Source organism: Anolis carolinensis, chromosome 4 (assembly GCF_035594765.1).
Source record: "Anolis carolinensis isolate JA03-04 chromosome 4, rAnoCar3.1.pri, whole genome shotgun sequence".
In the NCBI taxonomy this organism is placed as follows: Eukaryota; Metazoa; Chordata; class Lepidosauria; order Squamata; family Dactyloidae; genus Anolis; species Anolis carolinensis.
In genome coordinates, this window is record NC_085844.1 from 103,253,942 (window position 1) to 103,279,536 (window position 25,595).

At 41.3% G+C, this 25,595-nt stretch overlaps 1 protein-coding gene across 1 annotated transcript in view; it reads left to right on the plus strand.

Annotated features, from left to right (window-relative positions):
• Nucleotides 1-365: 365 nt before the first annotated feature.
• Nucleotides 366-25,595, plus strand: part of basp1 (brain abundant membrane attached signal protein 1) — a 92,901-nt gene continuing 67,671 nt past the window's right edge. Inside the window, exon 1 of the mRNA XM_003223095.4 lies at nucleotides 366-631. The gene's annotated coding sequence lies outside the window, so the exon portion shown is untranslated. The remainder of the gene's footprint in view (nucleotides 632-25,595) is intronic.

Sequence of the window (25,595 nt, forward strand, 5' to 3'; positions counted from 1 at the left end):
ATAACAAAAGGAAAGCCAGCCTCAATTCAAGCAAAGCCCCCTGATGTGTCTACAGCGCCAAACAAAGTTGGGACTGCATTATATGGTTAGTCTAGAGCAGGCAATCCAGCAGAAGCGCCATTCAGGTTATTTGCCACCTTGAGGTGGGAAGAGCGGCTCGCGCGGACCTTCCCACGGCGGACTCTGCTCCGAGCGGGCCAAGGCTATGGTATTTAACACGGCGGGCTGGAGGCGCCTCCTAGAGGCTGAATGAGGATGCCAAGGAAAGAGAGGGAGGGGGAAAACTAGGCAGGGCGCATGCGCGGCTTTTGAACTGCCCCCAGACTTGTCACCCAGCGGGAGGGGAGGGGAGGGGGGAGGGGGAGGCAGAGAGAAATGCAGCCGCGGCAGCAGCACTAGTGGCGGCGTCGCTTGCCTGCTCCAATCAGCCGGCTCCAGCAGAAGCGCCACTCACTCCACTCCACTCCCCAGCCGCGCAGGGCCAGCTCTGGCCACCCACTCACTTGGGCGGCAGCAGCAGCGAGCAGCAAGCCGGCAAGCCGGGGATCCTCTCCTCTCGCTGTGTGTGTGACCACCCCCCGCGACAGCAGCCCCACGGCCACAAAGGGGGCGGCAGGAGCGAAGCAAGAAAGTAAGAGACCCCCCATCCCTCCCCTTCGCCCCATCCCTAAGACCGAAGGTCCATATGGGCGCCTCTTTGTATGCTGCCCTCGACAATGGGCATTCCCAATGGGAAAGGGTTCCTTGGTGGGGAGGTGTAGGTCTCTTCAAACATTGCTGTGATCCCCAAGGATCTCCTCTCTTGAAATATTCTAGGCGTGTAGTGTAGGGGGAGGATTTACAATGCTTTCTTGTGTGTGTAAAGACGGAGATGTTCCACGTTTCATTTGTGTCTACAGTATATGTATAGGTGGTTGGCGATCCTTTATCTTCAGACTCTCTATCTCTCTCTCTCTATATATATATATACACACATATACATTTAATTGTATATATGAGAGAAGGGGAGATTTCCCACATTTCATTTTTGTATAAGTGGTTGGAGATCCTTTCTCTTTAACTCTCTCTCTCTCTCTATACATATATACACTTAATTGTGTGTATATATATACAGTATATATATGTGTGCGTGTATGAGAGACCCCATATTTCATTTTTGTCAATAGATGGCTGGAGATCCTTTCTCTTTAACCCTCTCTCTCTCTACATATATATACTTAATTGTTTGTGTGTATATATGTGTGTGTGTGTGTATGAGAGACCCCATATTTCATTTTTGTCTATAGATGGCTGGAGATCCTTTCTCTTTAACTCTCTCTCTCTCTCTCTACATATATATACTTAATTGTTTGTGTGTATATATATGTGTGTGTGTGTATGAGAGACCCCATATTTCATTTTTGTCTAGGTATAGGTGGTTGGAGATCCTTTCTCTTCATCTCTCTCTCTCTCTACATATATACACTTAATTATGTGTGTGTGTATATATATGTGTGTGTGTGTGTGTGTGTGTGTGTGTATGAAAGACTCCATATTTCATTTGTGTCTATGTATAGGTGCTTGGATATCCTTTCTCTTCAGACTATCTTTCTTTCTCTCTATACACACCCACACACATATATACACACGCTTAATTGTGTATATATATGTGTGTGTATGAGAGAAAGGGGGAGATTTCCCACATTTCATTTTTGTCTATGTATAGTTGGTTGGAGATCCTTTCTCTTTAACTCTCTCTCGCTACATATATACACTTAATTGTGTGTATATATATGTGTGTGTGTGTGTATGAGAGACCCCATATTTCATTTGTGTCTATGTATAGGTGTTTGGACATCCTTTCTCTTCAGACTATCTATACCTTCCTTTCTCTCTCTATACACACCCACACACATATATACACACACTTAATTGTCTATTTATATGTGTGTATGAGAGAAAGGGGGAGATTTCCCACATTTCATTTGTGTCTACATAAGCGGTTGGAGATCTTTTCTTTTCAGACTATCTCTATCTATCTATCTATCTATCTATCTATACACACACATATATGTATAGTGCCTATGGAAAGGGAAGATGTTGAAATCTCCTTCTTTCTCTTGAAACCTTGCATGGATCTCTGAGAGACTTCCAGTGGTCCCTTTTTATCTTGGAACACTGAATGAGCATACATGGGTGTGCACATTTCACATATGTGTGCGTGGAGAGGGACGATTGGCCCTTATTTCCTGCCTTCAAAAAATTAATGTGAATATATATATATATATATATGTATGTGTGTCTGAAGGGGGGGAGGTAATGATCTCTGATGTTGAAATATATTTCATGGGTATATACATGTGAAGGGAAACATTGAATGGGTGTATAATAAATGGGTGTGTGTGGAGGGGGTTGAGATTTCCAATGATCTCATTTTGAAACATTTAATACCGTGTATATATATATATATATATATATATATATATATATATATATATATTCAGATGTGTATGGAGGGGAGAGATACTTCTTGAAACAATACCTGTGGGTTTGGAGGGAGAATATCTCAAATTGTGTGTCTTTATCTCAAACCTTTAATGGATATCTCTATGTGTATGGAGGCGGAAGGTTTCCAATGAAATGTTTCATACAAGTGTATATGAGCGGGGATTTATAATTGTTGTCTTAAAGTATTTATTATGTGTGAAAGGGGAAGATTTCCCATTTCTAGCTTAAAGCAGCGACAATAGAAGGAGAAGCCAATCTTGAGGGGACCCGCCCTAAGTAAGGGTCCAGATGCTCTGTTTTAGATGTGTTTTTATGCAGGGAGAAAAAAGGAGATTAAGGGGATGTGTTCTGTACAAATAGGCATGGATAGGGATGCATGTAATATGGTGATCATGGTGTATGTGGGTATACATGTATACACATGTAACATGGGGAAAGTGGTACTGTATATATGTGCGTCTATATATCCATATAGACACAAACACACACCGCAGAACTATTGGAGTACTGCCTTTAGGAGGGAATAAAATGATCAGAGGCAGGCATCTGGGTCTTGGAAGCGGGCGGGGGGGGGGGGGAAGACTGCATCCATGTTGAAATCGTGGAAAGGAGGAAGAGGGGAGGGGCGAGGAGGAAGAAGAAGAGGAGGAGGAGGAAGAGGAGGAGGAGGAGGGAAGATGGAGCGCAGGTTTTGAAAAAGGGAAGGGATTTTATCCCCTGTATCAGAAAAGGGAAGGGATTTGATCCCCTCTATCAGAAAAGGGATTTGATCCCTTCCATCATTACCTGTGGAGCTTTGTTGAGAAAAGAGGGCAAGCATCCTTTGCTCTCCCCTCTTAATACAATTTGAGGATGGGAAGCCAAAGAAGAAGATTCAGTCTCTTTCCTCCCAGCAAAGGGATGCTTGTTGCCACCCTTTTTTGCTGACATGGTTGAGTCCTTCCTTAGTATAGGGGGAAAAAGGCAGATGGTTTAATGAGGGAACAAGAGAGAATGAATGAAAGACAGACAAGGGGTTGTAATCTTCTACATTAGCTACAGGCACATGGCGAAATGTGCAAGGGATCAGTGTGTGCGATAGATATATAGATGGATGGATCGATAGCATGTGTAGCATGGTCTCAGCCTTGAAGATGCGCATCCACATCTCAACCCCTCCTCTCGTCAGTCGCAAGCAAACTGTAGCCATAGTGTGTGTGTGTGTGTGTATCTTTCTCTGTGTGGCTCCTGCAGTGTGGCTTCCTTCCTCCTCCTCCTTCCACGCCCTGCTCCACCTCCTCCTGCGTATAGATAGCGGTTCTCCAACCTTGCTAATAGGACCATCGCCTCTCCCAGGAATGGCTATTTCTTCAGTCCCCATCTGCTAAGCAGAAAGGCAAGGGGATTGGGAAGGAAACACACCCACCCGGGCTTTCTCCAGTTGCAGTACTGCAGGAGAAAAACGAATGGAGCCCTCTCCTGTAATTACCTATTCCTTTGTCTTCGCCTCGCGCATGCGTGGCAGAGCAGGGTGGGGAAGAGGGATGAGGCGAGACTCTCTCACCCCCCTCTTCTTCATCCTTAGTTGGGAAAGGGACTCATCTCGGAACAAAGGCCGGCATTTTGAGATGGCCAGCAGGTCAGTCAGTCGCCTCTTTGAAGAAAGACACACAAATCCCTTCTGTTTGGCATTTAATTCTGCATAGTTTTTTTTAAAATGTGGTGCTGATGTGCTCAGCCTCACATCTGTGAATGAATTTGCCTAGAATACCAAAAAGGAGGCAAGAAATCCAACACCCTCCCCCTTTAGATTGGCTAAGACAGTCATCCGTGTGACATTACTATTACTACTCCAGCTGCAGCTCCTTTTTTTGTGGCAGGGGAAGAAAGGGGAAATGCTTTCTGCAGCAGGGAAAGAAAGAGGAAATGTTTTTCATCTGCCACTGAGGAGGAATTGATGCATCTTGACAACACTTTTAACTCCATACTGAAGTATCCCAGGATTTGGATTTTGGATAGGCACCTGCAATCTTTGACAGAGCTTGCAAAACTACAATGCTCACGATTCCATAGCACTGAGCCATGGCAGTGATGTTAAACTGCATCAATTCTACAATGTAGATGCACCCTGAGAGAGATGAATGAAAATGAACTGTAAAGGAATGAGTGAAGTGGAAGCTCTTGTTATCTGCTGGGGTTGGGTTCCATAACCCCAGTGGATCAACTCCCATTGGATACAATGGCGTCGTAAAATGGTGTCCTTTATATAAAATGGCAAAAGTAAAGCTTGCTTTTTGGATTTTTTTAAAAAGATATTTTCAAGCTATAGACGATTGAATCAGTAGAGGCAGAATCTGTGGATATGAAGGGCTGGCTGTACATTTTCCCTCTCTGATGTAGAAGATGAGTTCTGCTGCAAACAGGAGCATCCATTTCACGCCGCTTCCCCCTCCTGTCTGTGAGGCTGGCCATCTTGTCTGCAAACGGAGGGATGACTGTATCTCCATGAAGGGTACTAATTAGGCCAATCCATTAGGGGAGGACAATTAGGCAACTTCAGTGTACCTCGTCCCATTAAATCCTGTGTTTAATGGTATTGTGAAAAAAGCTGTCGCTGTAGGAGGCACTCAGACTAACCGGGCTTGCCAGATTTCTCTGTCTAGAGGGACATTTTCTTCTCCGAGCTTTTCTTCTCTTCAATCTTTTCTTCTGTGATGGTTTCTGGGAGTGATGGGGAAGAAGATATATTCAAACATCTCTCACATTTGTGTGGTCTTCTCCTGACATCTGGCTCATTTCCCCCCTTCGTTCCACTTCTCTCCGCTTGGTTCGAGGAATGTGATTTACCATGCCTGTTCCCCCCACACTTCTGCAACAGATGTTGTGGGAAAATCCTCTTCACTCCTTAGCAGGATGACTGAATAGCTTCCAGGGTGTCTTGGTCACCAGTATAGTCTTGAATCCTGAACTTTTGTTGACAACTCAGACCTCCTGGAACAGTTTCTGTGGCTCAGTATTCTCTTATCAGTTAATAATCCAAAGATTTGGGCATGCAACATTGGCTGAAATATAACAATTGGAGAGAATCGGGAATATTTTAATCTTGCTAGGTGCATCGATGTGAACATTGTACCATATGTACCCATAATATTCTCCTTACTTCATGGGAGGCTGAAAAAATACCCACAAGTGTCCTGGATTAGTTCGCCTATATCAGCATAATCACCGTAGTGGAAATAATAGCAGTGAACTGGCTGAGTGTGCAAGGTTCATCCAAATGTGGATCTGTTCAAGGCTTTGATGGATGAGAGGAACTGTCACACTGGAAAAGAATAATCACGTCTAGGTCCTGTGTATCTGTGCACGTGCTTTGGCCAACTGAAGATTGTTGCCTGGAATGCAGATTGGGTAACCTCTGTCCACAATCTCTTAAACAATCTGTCCATCAGTCAACAGAAGATTGCCTTGACCACAGGACATAGCAAAGCAGTGACAGCGTTTATCTGAAAGATTTCAGTCTCGGGCAGTGGTTCCCAACATTTTGGGTCTCCCACACTTCCTAACAGCTGGTATGCTGGCTGGGATTTATGGGAGTTGAAGTCCAAAACACCTGGAGGTCCACAGGTTGGGAACCATTGGTCTACGGCAGTGGTTCTCAACCTGGGTCCCTAGATGTTTTGGCCTACGACTGCCAGAAATCCTAGCCAGTTTACCAGCTGTTAGGATTTGTCGGAGTTGAAGGCTAAAACCTCTGGGGACTCCGGGTTGAGAACCACTGCTCTAGGGAGAGGGCGCGATAGTTAAGAAAAGATGGGCCAAGATTTCCAGTAACTTTTAGAAATAGAGTAAGCCCTTCACATTTGCTAGCTTTTGGGACACAAAGCCCCTGTGAAAGTGGAAAAAATGTGAATAAAATCACTATTTTTTAACCTGGGAGTACACATCTCTAGGAAGTTGTAGGTCTTCCAGGGCAACTCTATAGTCAATGTCTAGTAGAATTGTCTAGAGGACCTATACATGCCTAGAGAGTTGTTCATTCAAGGTCCTCCAGAATTTTTTTTGCCCCCAACCCTCGCATTATAAAAACATTAACATTATAACATTATACAAATATTAATCAAATGCATGAATAATTAAATCCAGAAAAAGCGAAATTCAGAAATATGGAGAGGCAACCATATTTCATTACCCTTCACCCCAAGTGTGTGTTGGGAGAGAGGTAGAATCTAACAGGACCTCTAAGACTGATTTATTTATGTTTGAGGTGAACTTTAAACCAATTAAGGCCCCCATGCCCTCCTCAATTATAGTGCTATAGTTCCACTTTAACTCCCATGGTTCCACTCTGAGGACTCCGCGGATTTGCACTTCAGGAAAGGACATTTAATATTTTCAGCCACAGAGCTCTGGAGCAACAAATTACAAACCCCAAGATTCCATGTGATGTTACCATGACAGTTAAAGTAGAATCACTGTATTATATTTATGTATTGTGAAAAGGGCCTTAGACTTAAAGACACAGCTAAGTTTTCTCCTCCCCTCATCTTACCTTTCCTTTTTATGGTACAGTGTAACTGACTAACACAGCTATTTCTTTAAAAGCTGCTAAGCTGCCAGAAAAAGTAGTACTCTTTGAAAGCATTTCTTGTGGTTTTTCTTTTACAGACCACATAATAATGGTAGCACCTGTATACACACAGGCCAAACAGTCTGGTACAGTTTGGCACATCTGGTATGGAGGCCCAATTAATAAAATCTCTTCTACAGTTTATTCCATTGTGTTTCTACCAATGGAGAGTTGTATTTCAAGGTGTAGAAGGCTATGATCTACAGTAAAATAAAACACCTAAAAACAATTTCTATGCCTCCTCCTCCTGCCTCATTTGACTTGGTACATGCTAATATGTCCTCTAACCACTGATTGGGTAACTCAGGAAATTTGGCAGTGAAATAACTGTTGGGGAAATACATCACACCACATTGCTTTTCTACACCATCCAACTGCAAGCTGATGAAATCTTGCTCAAATGATCTAAGACTACTTAAATGGCTGTTTGTAAAAAGTGTTTTCATTCTTATCTACTTTCCTCTTCTATTGGTCCCTTCTTTCTAAATTCTTAGGGTTTAAAGAGAAACCTTAAGATAAGAAATCATTCTATTCTTGTTAAGGAGTCCTGAAATTATGTCATTAAGAACCTTCCCTAGTTAGGCCAAGAACAGTTACTATCTAAAACAGTGGTTCCCAACCTTTTTTGACCAGGGACCACTCTCCAACATTAGTACCAAAAGGTTACAAATCAGTTTTTGGTCAACTTTAAATTTGGTTTGGGTGCTGATTCAGAAAATTGCATTAGATAGACTACATCAGCTCTTGTTTCTGATACAGAACATATGCCACCCAGTAGTCGCCATCTGCTTACCCACAGAAAACCATATTTAATAATATAGACCTGATGTGGTCTATCCAATGCAATTTTCTGAATCAGCACCCCAAATAACCCCAGGAGCAGGCCTAAAAACAAAGACACCAAGATTTTTTTTTTGCTTGGGCTATGTTATTATCTGTGGATTTTGTTAATGCTTGTGTAAAAAAAGGAGAGGAGACTGTGGTTGAAAAAAAAATACAAAACATGGAGTACGAGACCCAAGAAACTGTCCCTAATGGCTTTAATAATAATAATAATAATAATAATAATAATAATAATAATAATAATAATAATAATAAAAATTCTTTTTGGGGAACTAAACAGGGTCTTACAAATGACTGATTTCCCAATACAACAGATGTATGGAAATGGGAAGTAATATTTATTATTATTATTATTATTATTATTATTATTATTATTATTTTGGGGGACTAAACAGGGTCTTACAAAGGGCTGCTTTCAAATTTTAGGTCTTGTGGCCCACTGGTGTATTCCAATTAGACTGGAACATACTTAGTCCTAATCTTTTTTTATACTGGTTTTAAACCACTTCATTGGATGTGTTGCAATAGCAGATTCCCAGATTAGCTTAGTGTTTACACCTTATTTTATTTTTTGGTTATTTAATATTTAATGTTTATTTTTACTTAAGTGATATTTGTCTTTACTGTTCTAATGTAGCACAAATCCTATGTAAAATCATAGTATGTATTTTTGACATTAATATTGAAATCTGAAATATATACAGAAAGTCTTTACCCATGGGTTGGGAACCACTAGTCTAAAACCATTTCCACCCACTGAGATGCCAGCAATAGTAACTGCAGCTGGGTGTTCCAAATAAAATGTATTTTCTACACTATTCTGTATTTCTCTGTCTTTCAGTCACTTGTTACAGCTGATCTGATGATTTAGCTTTCTATTTAGCTGGCTTTAGAAAAAACACATACTATAGAAAACAGATGTCTTTTTTTTTTAAAGCCCTGAACATTTGCTGAAACCCACAAACAAAATGAAACCTTCTCTTTATTTACTCTTTACTTCATTAGCAGTTTCACTTCTGTGCTAGTTGACTGGAGTCATATTTTTTTCAACATAGCAACTAGTGGAACTTGTTTCTACATCATTATTTAGGATTGGGCACATGTTGATTGATGAAACTGTTGTGTTAAAATTATTAGCAGTAAATAGCCATGTATTGGGCATATTTACATCGAGTGTAAGAGAAGTTAATTCCTGGTAAGTCTGATTTAGAGAAATCATTTGACTGATCCCATTACATATTTGTAATGAAAGAAATCTGCTTAGAAGGAAATCTGAGCAAATTTACAAGGGTTCATTTCCAAAAAGTGTGGAAAGAACACACTTCTGAGCATGCGTACTTGAGCACATTCCCCATGGTCAATGGTGGGACCTCCTCCCAAATAAACATTATAGGAACTGGGATACCAGTCTAATATATTTAGATAAATCATTAATTCCATGTAATTAAAAAAAATGGACTTAGGATCCTGCAGAATTAATTCAGTTTGACACCACTTTAACTGCCATGGCTCAATGCTATGGATTTCTGTAGGTCAGTGGTTTTCAACCTATGAGTCCCCAGATGTTTTGGCCTTCAACTCCCAGAAATCCTAACAGCTGGTAAACTGGCTGGGATTTCTGGGAGTTGTAGGCCAAAACACCTGAGGACCCACAAGTTGAGAACAACTGCTGTAGGTTGTAATTTGATGAGGCAACAGTACCATTTGACAACCATTTGGCAACCCATGAGTTACCGAATGCCCATGTCTTGCATAAGGCTTTGAGCATTCAGAAATTTTCTCTGAGTGTGGCTTTAAGTTGCATGAGTTGCATCATGACTGAACAAGTGGGCATGGCAAATATACACTCTGTTCTTGATTTGATAGGAAGTTACTAGGTGATTAGGGGCCCCTGGTGGCACAGTGTGTTAAAAGCGCTGAGCTGCTGAACTTACGGACCAAAAGGTCCCAGGTTCAAATCTCAGGAATGGAATGAGCACCCGCTGTTAGCCCCAGATCCTGCCAACCCAGCAGTTCAAAAACATGCAAATGTGAGTAGATCAATAGGTACCGCTCCGGCGGGAAGGTAACGGCGCTCCATGCAGTCATGCTGGCCACATGACCTTGGAGGTGTCTACGGACAACGCCGGCTCTTCGGCTTAGAAATGGAGATGAACACCAACCCCCAGAGTCGGTCACGACTGGACTTAACGTCAGGGGAAACCTTTACCTTTTACCTTTACTAGGTGATTGTCTAGTCCATTGTTTCTCAAACTGTGCTCCTCCAGATGTTTTGGACTTAGCTTTCGCAATTCCTAAGAACTGATAAGATGGCTGGGATTTCTGGGAGCTGATGTCCAAAACACCTGGAGGAGCACAGTGTGAGAAACACTGGTCTAGTCTAATACCTTGGACTGAGAGCCAAATCCGACCTCCGATACTCTTTGGACAACAGCTTCTGAGCTCTGACTATGATGTACATGAGAGTGAGACCCTGGTCAAATGCAGAAACAGGATAAGTGCTAAACCTGATCCAGAGCTAAAGCCAACAAGTATTATACCCAATTTCAGAGATCTGCTGGTCTTGGACAATATAATACCCAAGAAGCCAGAGTAGAACATAGCCATAAGGTAAGAACTGGGGTCAGTAAATGACACAGAAGAAGAACCAAATGCAGCATCATATATAAGTGCTGGGTGAGTCCATGATCCTAAGATTCTATGCTCTAGTGTCTACCTTGATGGTTACTTTGGGTACTCAAATCTTTTATGACAGTATACCCTCCATTTTCTTTGGGGTTGGAATCTCTAGGGCCTCTTCCACACAGCTGAATAAAATCCTTTAAAATCCACATTATTTAAATCCACCAATAACCGGGCTGTGGCGCAGGCTGTTGAGCAGCTGCAATAAATCACTCTGACCATGAGGTAATGAGTTCGAGGCCAGCCCATGGCGGGGTGAGCACCCGTCAATTAAAAATAAAAAATAGCCCCTGCTCATTGCTGACCTAGCAACCCGAAAGATAGTTGCATCTATCAAGTAGGAAATAAGGTACCACTTATAAAAGTGGGGAGGAAAGTTTAACTAATTTACGACCTGGAATGAGGAAGTGCCGTCAGAGTGGATGATGAAGCAGCTGCTCCCCCCGTGGCCAGAATCGAACATCCCCTCAGGAGAAGGTTAAATTGCCTCTGCGTCTGTCTGTCTCAGTCTCTGTTTGATGTGTTTATGGGCATTGAATGTTTGCCCTATGTGTGATCCGCCCTGAGTCCCCTTCGGGGTGAGAAGGGCGGAATATAAATACTGTAAATAAATAAATAAATAAATAACTAGATCCACAAAAGTTAAACCCACACATGTGGTAGGCTGAGTTTGTTTAATAAATACCTTGCTTGCAGTACACAAGAAATTCTATGGAGACACATTACTGTGCAGATGTTATTGTCATTGGTACCTCTTCTTCATAGCTAGTTTTCATATTGCTTTTTCTGATGTGTGTACTTAACAGTACTTAAAACAATGCAGTTTCACTGTTTCTGGTGCTTAAAATACATATGTATCCATCTGTTTATGAGAAAAATATAAAAGCAAGAATCTGTAATGTAATAATTTATTACATTGCATAAATAAATATAAATGAATACTGCCGTCAGATAAAAATTATTTTTCACAGAGACATGTTCACCATGCATCCTTATTTGATTTTCTGTCTGATTTTGTCTCCATCTTGTGGAAAAACATGATGTTTAGAACAGAAAAGGGTTAGAGAAGATGTCTTCCTCGCAGCCAGTTCTCCCTTCCAGGGGATGAGTGTTTTGGATTAAGTTGTTGAGCTGATTCAGGAAATACGTTTTTTTGGGAATGGGCTGCAGGAGCGAGGCCTTTTTCTTGTCAGTCAATGCAAACTGCAGCCAGGCAACAATGAATGAAGTCAAGGATCAAATTCTTGAAAGCATCAGAGATTTGAAAATAGAAACCAGATGCAACGCAATGGAGGCTTAATGCATTAAGAGATGGTCTCAAGATATGGTATTGGGGGGGGGGGGGGGGCAGGGGAGCCTTTTTGAGGAATGGAAAGCACTCGTAAAGTTAATCTTTCCCCTGCAGCTTTTTAATGTCACACATGGCACAGTTTTGTTGTCTGCCAGAATCTGACTGCATCTAAATACTTTATTTCAGAGAGATACTTTATTTCAAAGAGATACATTAGAAACAGTTATAGAGTATACATGATGGTTTTTCAGGAAAACAAAAATACACAAAATGGTAACTCTATGCAAAATATGTTTCAACATTTCCATTTTGTTCCCAACTGAAAAGTAAAACCAAGTTTCAGATTATTTTAACAGCTAGGAGGAGAAACAAAGAAGCCTAGTTTATGACATGTGAGGAGACCCACTTGTACAAACTTCACAACATTTTATTAATTAGCATGGATTATTTTGTGTGGATCCTCTTGATCCTTTTTTTGTAAATGTTTGTAGAATAATCTGAAACTCTCTGGACCCTTCCAGACAGGCTCTATATCCCAGGATCTGATCCCAGGTTTCCTGTTTATCCCAGATTATCTGGCAGTGTGGACTCATACATTCCAGTTTAAAGCAGATCCTTGGATATAGGGCTTGTCTGGAAGATCCCCGTGTCTCTCCCCAGCAAACATGGCTGCTCATCACAGATCCTAGAGTTTTGTTTGTTTTTAAAGAAACACTAACAAATAAAAAATGTTGACTACGTGTGATTGTTTATGTTTGCTTCCTCCTGAATTGATTGCCTCTTTGGTTAGAGATGAATGACAGATAAAATTAATCCATGAGGTTTCTTGGGAAGTTATGAGGCAGAAATTCTTGGGTACATGTTCATAAGGCTTTTGTGTATGACAAAATTAGATCTCTACATATGAAGTACATTTTAATCTATACACACTGGCTGGTTCTATAAATTCCCTATATCCCAGGATCTGATCCCAGATTATCTGATTATCCCAGATTATATGGTAATAGAATCTCAAATAATCAGGTTCAAAGCAGATAATCTGGGATCAGATCCTGGGTTATAGGGTAGTGTAGATCCAGCCACTGTCAGATCTGGTGTGCTTGAAAATGTAAAAGACTAGGCTATAAAAATATGGGCTATATTTCATGCTTCTCTGCAAACATGCTTTTGTCTGATATATGCAGTCCCCAAGTTACAAACAAGATAGGTTATGTAGGTTTGTTCTTAAGTTGAATTTGTATGTAAGTCAGAACAAGCACATTTTAAGTGTGACTCCAGCCATGTGTGTGTATGCTTTGTATAGTACAGGAAAGGTCCCCTCTCAGCCTTCTCTTCTACAAGCTAAACATATGGTACTCTAAGCCATTCCATAGAACTTTGTTTCCAAATGTTTGATCACTTTGGTTGCCCTTCTCTGGACAGTTCTATCTTGTCAATATCCTTGTCAATATATCACTACCCACATTCTTACTGTTCATGTACTTCAGAATGGGTTGTTTCACCCCATGTCTTTACACAAAGCTCTGCAACAGTGGAACTGGCTTTTCAGAAAATATTGAAACTATGAAGAGGTTTCTGTCCATGCCTTTCTTTCCATCCCCCGGGGGCTTGAGGCCAGAACAGATTTGTGTGATGTGCCAGAGTGAAAAACTCTTGCTCCTTCTGCTGTCAAATGAACAAGGTGGTTTGATGCTCCAGTGAAGCAAGGTTGTAGGCGACTGGTTCCAAGTTAACCTGCTGTGATGAATTTCCTTTAAAAGCTCTTCAGGCATAGAGTCCATTTTTAATAGGAACAACTTGTGCCAACAACATAAGTGAAAGATAGTTGGTTTTTTTGGGCGGCAGTAGAAAATTTAGTAAATTATCCTCCACTTCCTGTATTGCATTCCAGCAAAAGGCAGACATATAAAGACTACTGAAAATAAACATTTAATATGTCCATTTCTCACACATAACATAAAGGTAAAGGTTTCTCCTTGACATTAAGTCTAGTCGAGTCCGACTCTGGGGGTTGGTGCTCATCTCCACTTCCAAGCCAAAGAGCTGGCATTGTCTGTAGACACCTCCTAGTTCATGTGGCCAGCATGGCTGCATTGAGTGCCATTATCTTCCTGCTGAAGCAGTACCTATTGATCTACTCACATTTTAATTTTTTCGAACTGCTAGGTTGGCCGAAGCTGGGGCTAACTACAGAAGCTCACCCCATTCCTGTGGATTCAAACTGCCGACCTTCCAGTCAGCAAGTTCTGCAGCTTATCAGTTCAATCTGCTGTGTCACCGTGGCCCCATACACATAACATACTTACGTTCTTCCACTGTAATGGTAATCACAATGAGTTTTTATCCAGTGCACTTCAAAAAGTGTTTCATACTATTATATGCATGTGCCTAGAGCAGCTTATAGCAATATTCCCCAACTTAATAATCTTCAGATACGTCGAACTATCATAAAGAGGAAACTATGGTGTCTGGGAATTTTGCAGCATTGGAGTTCAACCTCATGATCATCATCTATATATATAAAAGAGTAATGGAATCCCGGCGACCCACAAAACAACAAAACTACAGGCCCCCCGACCTTGAAATTTGACAACACAACCCATCATCCACGCCTCTAGGTTGATACAACAAAAAGCAAAGAAAAATAAAGTCCTAATTAGAGGGAGAGAAATAATTGTTTTTTATCCAATTGCTGCCACTTAGAAGGCTCTAAGCTCTGCCCACTTGGTCTCCTAGCAACCCACTCAGCCCAGTGTTAATAAAAGAATAAAAAATAAAATAAATACAAATAATACAATAAAAAACACTAAAAAATAATACAATAAAATACTATAATAACAAAATAACTAAAATAATACAACAAAATAATAAAATATAATAAATAAAAAGGTAAGTTACAATAAAATTAATTAAAAAAATACAAATAACGTCAAATAAAAATTCCACAACAACTTTTAACCAATACCACCACCACAGCAACGCGTGGCCGGGCACAGCTAGTATAATATATCTTCTTACCTTCCTCTCCTTAAGGGTTAATACGGGATAGACCATACAACATACATAGATAAAATGTAAAACAATGAAAGCATATCTTAGAAGACATAGACATCAGATTACAACACATTAAAATCATTTAGGTCTGGAGGGCATCTAGTAAATAATGGGCTTCCATACAATTCTAACTGGAGAGATCTTTCCCAGTGCAGCTACAACATTATAGTCAACCCTTCACTTTTTTTGGAGCAGCGTTGGGACATAGAACCTGCACAAAGTGGGAAAAAACGAATTATTAAAACAGCTTTCTTTAGCTGAGAGAACCTCTAGGAATCTTGAGATCCTTCAGCATGAAGCTGTCTGCCATTATGTTCTGTGACCTTTCCTCTATGAAGCCACCATTCTTTTACTTCTTGCTACCTTCCAAACTTTGTCAGGCTGAATCATAAAATCATAGAGTTGGAAGAGATCTCATGGGCCATCCAGTCCAGCCACATGCTAAGAAGCAGGAAATCACATTCAAAACACCCCCAACTAATGGCCATCCAGCCTCTGCTTAAAAGCCTTCAAAGAAGGAGCCTCCACCACATTCTAGGCAGAGAGTTCCAGTGCTGAACAGCTCTCACAGTTAGGAAGTTCTTCCTAATGTTCAGGTGGAATTTCTTTTCCTGTAGTTTGAAGCTGTTGTTCTGCTTCCTAGTCTCCAGGGCAGCAGAAAATAAGCTTTATCCCTCCCTATGACTTCCCCTCACATATTTATACATGGCCCTCATCATGTCTCCTCTCAGCTTTCTCTTCTGCAGGCTAAACATGCATAGTTCTTTAAGCCTCTCCTCGTATGGCTTATTCTCCAGACCATTTTAATCACCCTCCTCTGGACACCTTACAGCTTGTCAACATCTCCTTTCGATTGCAGTGCCCAGAATTGGACACAGTATTCCAGGTGTGGTCAGAATAGAACAGTAGCATGACTTCCATGGATCTAGACACTACACTCCTCTTTATGCAGGCCAAAATCCCATTGGCTGAAGAGGGAAGTCTTCTGTGTTTTTATTTGTGGCCTCCTTGTCCTCCCTGGCTCCTCTCTCTTCACCCAGAATGCATTACTTTGATGACATTTGTGGTTTCTCTGTTTCCACGCTAGTCATTTTTGGAACCTTTAGACATTTTATTATTGCTTCTGCTTTTCGATTTCTTTTTCTTTCTAAGACCCTTTCAGTTTATTTCTTCTGCTTCTGTTTAAACCATTGCTCATATTTTATTATCTTTTGTCTTGATTAATACTGTGGTTTTTTTGCTGGGGCTCTTTCTTATCATCTTTTCATGTGTCATTTTCTACTACTCTCAAAGCTACCTTCCTTCTGCTTTGCACTCCTTCCCTAAATGTTACAACCAGACTGTGTTGTCGAAGGCTTTCATGACCAGAATCACAGGGATGTTGTGTGTTTTCTGGACTGTATGGCCATGTTCCAGAAGCATTCTCTCCTTACATCCAGACTACCTGCATAAACTGGTTTAATAATAATATTTTTCCTTCCCTAAGGAATCAAGCAACCATAATTTTTAGAGATGAATTGAAAATTTCTGAGAATTCTTGACATCCTTGTTATCCTATAATTCTTAGGAAGCTTTGGGGAAGCCATGATGGTAAGCTGGCATAAAACAGATTTGTTTGCAATCATCATCTGTTCCAAAGTTCTCGTCTGTTACATCCCGGCTATTTCACTCAGCTCCTCTTATCCCATCTGATTTCTCCTGCTGGGAAATTAATCCTGCATGTTCTGGTCTTAGTTAAATCTTCTAAGGCTCTCCTCTCCTCCTTCCAGAATCGTGTTTTCTCTTTCTTGTAGTGATCTAGCATTTGCAGTATATATGGCACAGGATAAGAAGAAACTACTTTGGCAAGAGTTAGCTTTGTTGTTCACTTGGCTAGCATCAGCTACATTTGTACAGAGCTTCAAAAAGTTACTTTTCAGACTACAACTCCCCAAATTCCCCTCCAGCATGGCTCAGGTCTATGCTGGTTATAGGATTTTGGGGGCTGCAGGTAATGCTTCCAAGCTCTGGTGGTTCCTTCATATAATTGTGTCAATACTTCTCAGTGGTTGAGGTCCAGAGACACATATTGTTCTGCACAGTCGAGAAAAGTTTGCAATTCTGGTTCATGAACAAGCTTCATGTGGCAGGGATGTGGTTTTCGTGTAGCCTAGGGACAGCTGCTGTTTAAAGGGAAAAAAATTAAATTTCCACAGGCCTTGTCTGTACATAAATTAGTTATTTGGATCACAGCCAAGGATTTTATTCACTGTGAAAAGACATAGGACTGGAATACTTACAAAACAGTAGGACCACTTGCAGAATTTTCCCGTCTTTTGCAGAGAGGCAGCAAGTAACTCCCAAAATCCAAAAATTAATTAAGTCACAGCAAGTATGTGTGGTAACAGTACCTAGACACTCACACGAAACAAGAAATGAATGGGAAAAAACTGAGATGCTTCAAACATGACAGATGCTTTGTATTTAGAAAGCCCCGGGTTAAATGCTTGAGATGGAAATCAGCAGAACTGGAAAATATTTCTTCTGTTATGTCTACAGTACTAGACTTGATCAATCAATGGTGTAACTTAAATATACAGTAGTGTCTCACTTATCCAACGTAAATGGGCCGGCAGAATGTTGGATAAATGAATATATTGGATAATAAGGAGAGATTAAGAAAACGCCTATTAAACATCAAAATAGGTTATGATTTTACAAATTAAGCACCAAAACATCATGTTATACAACAAATTTGACAGAAAAAGTAGTTCATTACACATTAATGCTATGTAGTAATTACTGTATTTATGAATTTAGCACCAAAATATCATGATATATTGAAAACATTGACTACAAAAATGCTTTGGATAATCCAGAACGTTGGATAAGTGAGTGTTGGATAAGTGAGACTCTACTGTAATGCAACTCTTTACACTTTTATATACAAGATAACAGGCTGGCTCCTAGCTTCCCTTTCACTAATTGAATACATTTCACATTTCTAGAATAAGACTTTCCCCTTTTCATCTGCATCCAAATGTAATAACTCTCCTGTGCATAGATGTTGGTAATGATAACCCTTGTTAATGGTGAGAGAAATAGTGCAGGAAGCTGTGGATATTGATGCTGAGAAAGGATGGGCGCAGCCACTCCCATAATTAAATGGAAGTATAACTTAAGTTTCAAGCCAGTCAGGAAATGAGCAAAGAAAGGGCTGGATGAGTGGGAGACATGTGGAGCCCAAATCTCATTTCCTTCAACTGTCCCAGTTTGCCCAAGACAGTTCTGATTAATCCTCTGTTGTGAGCCGCGGTGGTGCAATGGATTGTCAGTTGTCAGTTTGAATCCGCGAGATGGCGTGAGCTCCTGTCTGTCAGCAGTAGCTTACAGGGACATGAGGAAAGCCTCCCAGCTAACACATCTCAGTGTCCCCTGGGCAATGTCTTTGTAGACGGCCAATTTTCTCACACCAGAAGCGACTTGCAGTATGTTCTCAAGTTGCTTCTGACATGATAAAAAAAATCTTCTGTTTTCCCATTTTTTCAGCTGCTGATAAATTGGCCCAGTTGCTTCCTCCTCTTCCCATTTTCTCCCTTTGTCCTCAGCTTAGTTCAGTGGCTGAAAACTGGATTCTAACTGCCAAAGTAGTTGGCATTCAGTTAATTCAGCAGAGGGGAGAGGAGGGGCAAAATCTTTTCCTTCCTCTTATTCCATGTAGGACCTCATCACATGGAGATCCAGAAGCCAGGGCCAGCAGGGAAACTGTGGGGCAGCGCCTGGCTTAGCCCGCTTACTGTGGTTGGATGTGGGCTGCCATCCCCCAACGTTTTTCATCTGTCCTCGGCTTCATCCTGTGCTGTCCCTGGCTTCTTCAATGAAGAGAATGGTAGATAACCCATATCCTCAGGGCCCCTTCTTAGTACACTGCCAGCACCCTGCTGGGACGGAAGCAAATGCAGTCCCGCCTGAAGTAGCCCTGTGTCATATAATGGGCTCCAGAGGACTCTGTCCCATTTGCGTGCCAGCAGTGCACTAGGATGGGGAAAAATCTCCATCTGATGAGGTGGTTTGACTCAAGCAAAAGCAATCTGCTGCAGTCTGCTAGCTTGTGTGTTCTTCCTCATTAGTACTTTTTGCCATCTTGACCACATTGTTGTTGCTTGGCATCATCTGTCCTGGTTTTCATCTGTGAAAGGTTGGAGGATGTAAAATCTGTAATAAAATGTTGATATATATTTCTTCAACCTCTTTGCTCAAAATGCTCATTGTGAATAAGTCTAATGAAAGAATTGAAATAAATTTACTATTGGGAACAAATCTAATATGTTGTGTTTTCTCACTATCCCAATGCAGATGGGTTACTACAGTAGAGTCTCACTTATCCAAGCCTCGCTTATCCAAGCCTCTGGATAATCCAAGCCATTTTTGTAGTCAATGTTTTCAATGTATCATGATATTTTGGTGCTAAATTCGTAAATACAGTAATTACAACATAACATTACTGTGTATTGAACTACTTTTTATGTCAAATTTGTTGTATAACATGAAGTTGTGGTGTTTAATTTGTAAAATCATAACCTAATTTGATGTTTAATAGGCTTTTCCTTAATCCCTCCTTATTATCCAAGATATTCGCTTATCCAAGCTTCTGCCGGCCCGTTTAGCTTGGATAAGTGAGACTTTACTGTACTATACTTTTTGACAAATACCCTTGCAATTAAATTGGCTAAATATTTCTTTCCTATTATACTTTCAGGCAGGCATTTATTTCAGTGAACTTTGTAAGTCAAAAGGGTGGGTCCTTGTTGTAAGTTTCCTGCTCCTTTTGATTTGAAAAACAGTAGGGGAAATACCTGGAAAATATGGTGGTGGTGTTTTTTTATCCTGTGCATGTCCAATGTAATTCAGTAGGCTTTAATTGATGCTTATAAATAATTATTTTCTGTCTCTGTGATTTCTGCACAGGTTGAGAATTGAAACTTTTGAGAAGCCTGTGGGTGTTTAATCAAATAAACAGACAAAGAAGTAGGAAAGATCATATTCAAAACATTTCTTTTAGATCAAGTTACATAACAGAAAAATGGATACCATAACCAAAATTAGATAATAGGAAAGATATTCTGTTAAAATACAGTATGCCGATATCTTGAAAAATAAATAATACTCTCAAAAGTAGAACCTGTATCTTCACTGTTCTGTCATGCACGAAAGTAATAAAACTGCAACAGTAACAATAATATATAGGCGTAATGATGATAGATATGTCAGAGGTAGAGAATTTATTTTAGCCTGTGTTGCATCTTTCTTGCTCGGTTCCAGTAGTGTTTGTGGACCTGCAGTCTCCTTTCTCCAAATTATGTTGAATGCTGCTGCATTGGCCGTGGTAGGTAGCAGGTTACATAAGCTTGCCCCAGTGAAATAATATATTATGCTGTTTTGCATTTTACATTGCCAGTCTTTTCTGTTGGCCACTCCTGGCTGCCGCGTAAACATTATCCCTGTTCATCTGATCAGCAGAACAAAAAAGCAAAAGCCAGTGTTTTCTACACAGAGTTATTCTAGCATCTGAGAGAACATGGTCATTTCACATCAGTGAAAGGCTGAACATCAGGATATAGTTATGTTTTCTTCTTGCCCTGATAGGCAGAAATGGTACAGGCCTACGAGGAGCATTGCATAGTGATAGCAACCCACAGTAAGGCCAGTCTTCATTATTGCCACGTGCCCCATAAGGTAGACCAGAATATCCATACCTTTGCCTGCTCAGGGCTAGCAGATGAGGGGAAATGCAGCTACTGTGTAGCATCCTTGCTGGGATGGGACTGAAGAGAAGACATTAGCATCCCTGCTACCAATGCCATGTAGACTCAAAAGGAGGAAACTGTCCAGGTATGTTGGGGGACTGAAGCCCTTTCCTTCAACCCAGGTGAGGAAAGCAGTGGGATCAAGCCTTGCTTCAGTTGTGGAAGAAGGATAAGCATCCCCAGCCTCCTGTACTGGATCAGACCTCATTGAAGAGGAAGTGAGGCTGGGGCCCTGGGTTTTTCTCTTCCTCCACCACTTAAGATGATCCCAACCCACAGCTACGGCTGCTGCTTATCAGTTCCCATGAGTACACTGTCTGCAGTTCATAAACCTGTCTGTTCAATAATATCTTTACTTATGAGTAGGTGTGACTTCCAAGCCTTTCTACTTTCAAACATGTCAGCCAATAGTTGGAGCTGATACACCACCCTTCTCATGAGCATCTGCAGCTACTTAGGAGTGGCAACAGCGCCCAAGCATTTCTATTCAGGAGTAGACTTCTAGCTGCCTGACATGACCTACTACAGCCACTCCTTTGGTTTCACCAGCAAAGAAGGAAAAAACAATCCCTTCAGTTGCCGAGGCAGGGGGCTTGGACAGGATGCCTGTTAACCCTCACTCAATGTAGTATGGGTATATTGCCTCCAACAGGTTATTTTGTGAGAGATTTAAATCAGCACATAAGGACTTCAGGTTAACAGCCCAGTCCCTCTCAAGGCAGCCAAGCCCATGGATGTAAATACAGAGAGTCCCAGTAGGCGATGGAGAATCATAGAATTGGAAGAAATCTTGTGGACCATCCAGTCCAACCCCCTGCCAAGAAGCAGGAAAATCGCATTCTTGGAAGACAACCTTTTTGGAAGACAACCCCTTTCCCAAAAAGAGAGCTGCCTATCTAGGGAAGAGAGCAAGAAATATAGAAGCTTTCTGCCAAGGAGAAATTCTCCTCAGAAATAGGAATGTTATGATTTTTTTTACAGGGCCCAAATACTCCAAAGGCACCAGATCCCATCTGATCTTGGAAACAAGGTAGGATCAGCCCTTATTAGTATATGGATGGGAGACTGCCAATGAACATCAGATTTCAAAAAAAGGAACTGACAAATCACTTTTGAGTGTTTCTTGTCTAGGAAAACTAAGAAATTCATAAGATTATCATAAGCTTGAGAGTTGGGTTGAATGCATACACTTACACTCACATTTAGATTTTCCACCACTTTTTTCTGAAGTCACTAAAATAATCATAAGGTCATAGAGATGGAAGAGACTACAAGAGCAATCAAACCTAACCCCTCTATGAAGAAACACACATTCAATCTTGTTCCTTGGAGGAGTTGCTTCTTCTCCTATGTCCCAAATCCCTGAGGGGGATTGCTGAGAACAATAGCAGAAATACATTAACTAGTCTAAATAGTTGCATCTATATCCATAATAAAAGTGAAAGCCCGTATGTGGCACAGGTGTCCGCTCACTAAGACAGCCTCCAGCCTCCACAAACAGGCTATAGTTCCCAGTGCTGAGGAGCCAGCAAGTCACTCCAGTCCACTGACATTGCGGTTACACTGAGCTCCATGAACATGTAGCCCAACCCCTGCCAATGTCCTTCCCAAACACTACGGCCCACCACCCAAGGAATGCTTTCATTTGGGGACCATTTCATCCTAAATTTTGCTTTTTCCTCCACCACAGGCAGGCATCCCAGGGTTCTCCATTGGTGTGGAATTTGCATGACCCAGCCCGCTATCTCTCCCTTTCAAATCTGTCTGCATAACAAACACAGCAGAACTGAGCAGCAACTTACTGCTAACCCTAAACTTACTGGAGGAGTTTGGGGAATTGACTCCACATGGTGGAGGTTGTAGTTCACCCTGCATCAAGTCAGAACTCTGTGACTCTCACTGAGGGATTTAGAGGAGTTTTAGTTCACCTACACCCAGAACACACTATGAACCCAAACAATGATGGGTCTGGACCAAACTAGCCATGCATACCTGATATGCCCAGATTTGGATACTGGTGGGTTTGGAGGGGAATTGGCCTGGACATTTGGGAGTAGTAGGCGCTGGGATTTATAGTTTACCTGCAATGAATGAGCACTTCGAACCCCACCGATGATGGACTTGGACCACACTTCTTACACAGAGCCCCTATAACCAATAAAATTTATTGGACAAATTTGGGGAAAAGGGAGTTATATTTCACCTGTATCCAGAGAAACAGTGACCCCCACCAACAATGGACCGGGACCAAACTTCGCACAGAGAAGCCTCATGTCCAACTGAACATACTTCAGGGGTTTGTGGGAATGGGCCTTGATTTTGGGAGTTGTAGTTCACCTTCATCCAAAAACCACTGAACCCAGCCAATGACAGATCTGGACCAAACTTGGCACACAGACTGAAAATTGCCTACTGTGGGTACTGACAGATGTTTCGGGACAATTGCCCCGGGAATCTGGGAGTTGTAGTAGTTCATCCCCATCCAGAGAGCATTGCAGTCAGGCAATGATCAGCCAATGACAGATCTGGACCACACTTGCTACACAGACCCAAAATGGCCAACTTTGAATACTGGCAGGGTTTGGGGAGGATTGATCCACGATTCTGGGAATTGTAGTTCACCCACTCTAAACTGAGAATACTTAAAATTCAAATACAAATAATGCCTTTTTCAAATAACCCGGTCCCCAAGCTAGTTTTAAAATAAGAATTCCCTCACATTCTTAGTCCTTGGCTTTGTGGTGCATACATCTGGGTAAAATTCAGACCTAACCTTGCTTATTCAGTCTTTTAGTACTTGTCCACAAATTCCTGAAACCTATATTTTAGCAGAATGCATTTCCTTAATGTTCAGGCATGATTGTTACATCTTTATCCTTATTGTTGTTATCAGGTTATTCAGTGTATATATGTATGCCTTAAAGTTGCCTGTCAACTTACAATGACCCCACAAATTTCATAGGTTTTCTTGGACAAGAAATACTCAGATGTGGTTTTGCTAGTTCATCCTCTGAAATATAGTTTGCAGCAGCTTCCTGCTTGCATTCTTTGAGCTGACCCATGGGTGTTGTGTGCCTTAGAATAATTTCTGGCTAGGTTTTCTTGGCAAGATTTATTCAGAGGGGTTTTTCCATTGCCTCTGTCTCTGGCTGGGAGAGTGTGACTTGGCCTGGTTTCTGATGAGTTTCCAAAGATGAGCTGAATTCAGGTATGGAATCATAGAGTACATCTACACTCTAGAATTAATGCATCTTGACATCACTTTAACTGTCCTCACTCAATGCTATGGAATCATGGGAATGTAGTTTTACCAAGTGTTTAGTCTTCTTTACCAAAGAGTGCTGGTGTCTTCCCAGTTACAACTCTCAGGATTCCATAGCATTGAACAATACCAGTTAAAGTTGTGTCAAACAGTTTTAATTCAACAGTGTACACCATGCTTTCTGCTAGCACACACATTCAGCTCTATATGTGGATTTACAATTTTAAATGAAGTGCTGTTGATTTGTTTTTTTTTGACATATATTTCTAGAAGAAATGCCTCCCTCTGCTATTCTATAACAGAAGGATAACCCTAGCTAGTCCTTTATTAGTTTGTTAAGACCTTTCAGTCAATAGCTCTGAAGAAGTAGACTTAAAATACAAAAGCCTACCAACTTCATTTTCTCTTCAGATCTTCAGATCTCTTTACATACTGATATTCCAGACAAACATGGATATTCTCCTCATTTAGGCCCCTTCCACACAGCTGAATAAAATCCCACATTATCTGCTTTGAACTGGAAGGCATGGCAATATGGACTCAGAAAGTTTAGCTCAAAGCAGATATTGTGAGATTTTCTGCCTTGATATTCTGGGATATAGGACTGTGTGGAAGGGCCCTCATAGTTCATTCATTCTAGAATGTCCCCAGTCTTAGAACAGGATGATAATAATCTGTTGTGGGATTAGAGGGTTTTTAAATGGTTGATCTTTTTTTGTCATATAAAATCAGATATAATTACAGAAACAGTTCCTCCCAACACAGGATGTATGCATGCATTTGTATGGGCTCATCAATTCTGGTTAAAATATTTGTTGGACATGTTCATGTTCTTCTCCCAAAAGCGTTGAATCCACATTGTTTACCAGGTGGAATGTCTGCAGTTAATACCACCAATTAATAATGTGTGAACTAACTTATTTAAAGACAATGAAGGAGTCTCTTCTGATTGATTCTGTTATCCTTTGCCTTCAGTTACAGTTCATAGGGAAGCATATTTTCAATATTCCCAATCAATCCCATGAGGTGATTTGGGCTCAAGACCTGAATCGCCTCATACTATGTCTTTGCGGTCCTTAAAAAGGTAAAGGTTTCCCTTGACATTAAGTCCAGTCATGTCTGACTCTGGGGGTTGGTGCTCATCTGCATTTCTAAGCCGAAGAGCCGGCATTGTCCGTAGACACCTCCAAGGTCATGTGGCCGGCATGACTGCATGGAGCGCCGTTACCTTCCCGCCGGAGCGGTACCTATTGATCTACTCACATTTGCATGTTTTCAAACTGCTAGGTTGGCAGGAGCTGGAGCTAACAGCGGCCGCTCACGCCGCTCCCGGGGTTTGAACCTGGGACCTTTCGGTCTCCAGCTCAGTGCTTTAACGCACTTCGCCACCGGGGCTCCTTATTACTTGGGAAATTACCACTTACCCTATTGAGAAGGTTGTTAGATTAGTGACACTTGCCACTATTGCCCCACATAGAAGTCAGTCCTACCTTTGTGAAGTGCTGGGAGTCAGATGTCTTTGTCTCTTGCCAAAGCCTCATTGGGCAATCAGGTGTTAGTAATAGTTTATACCTTGGACACCAG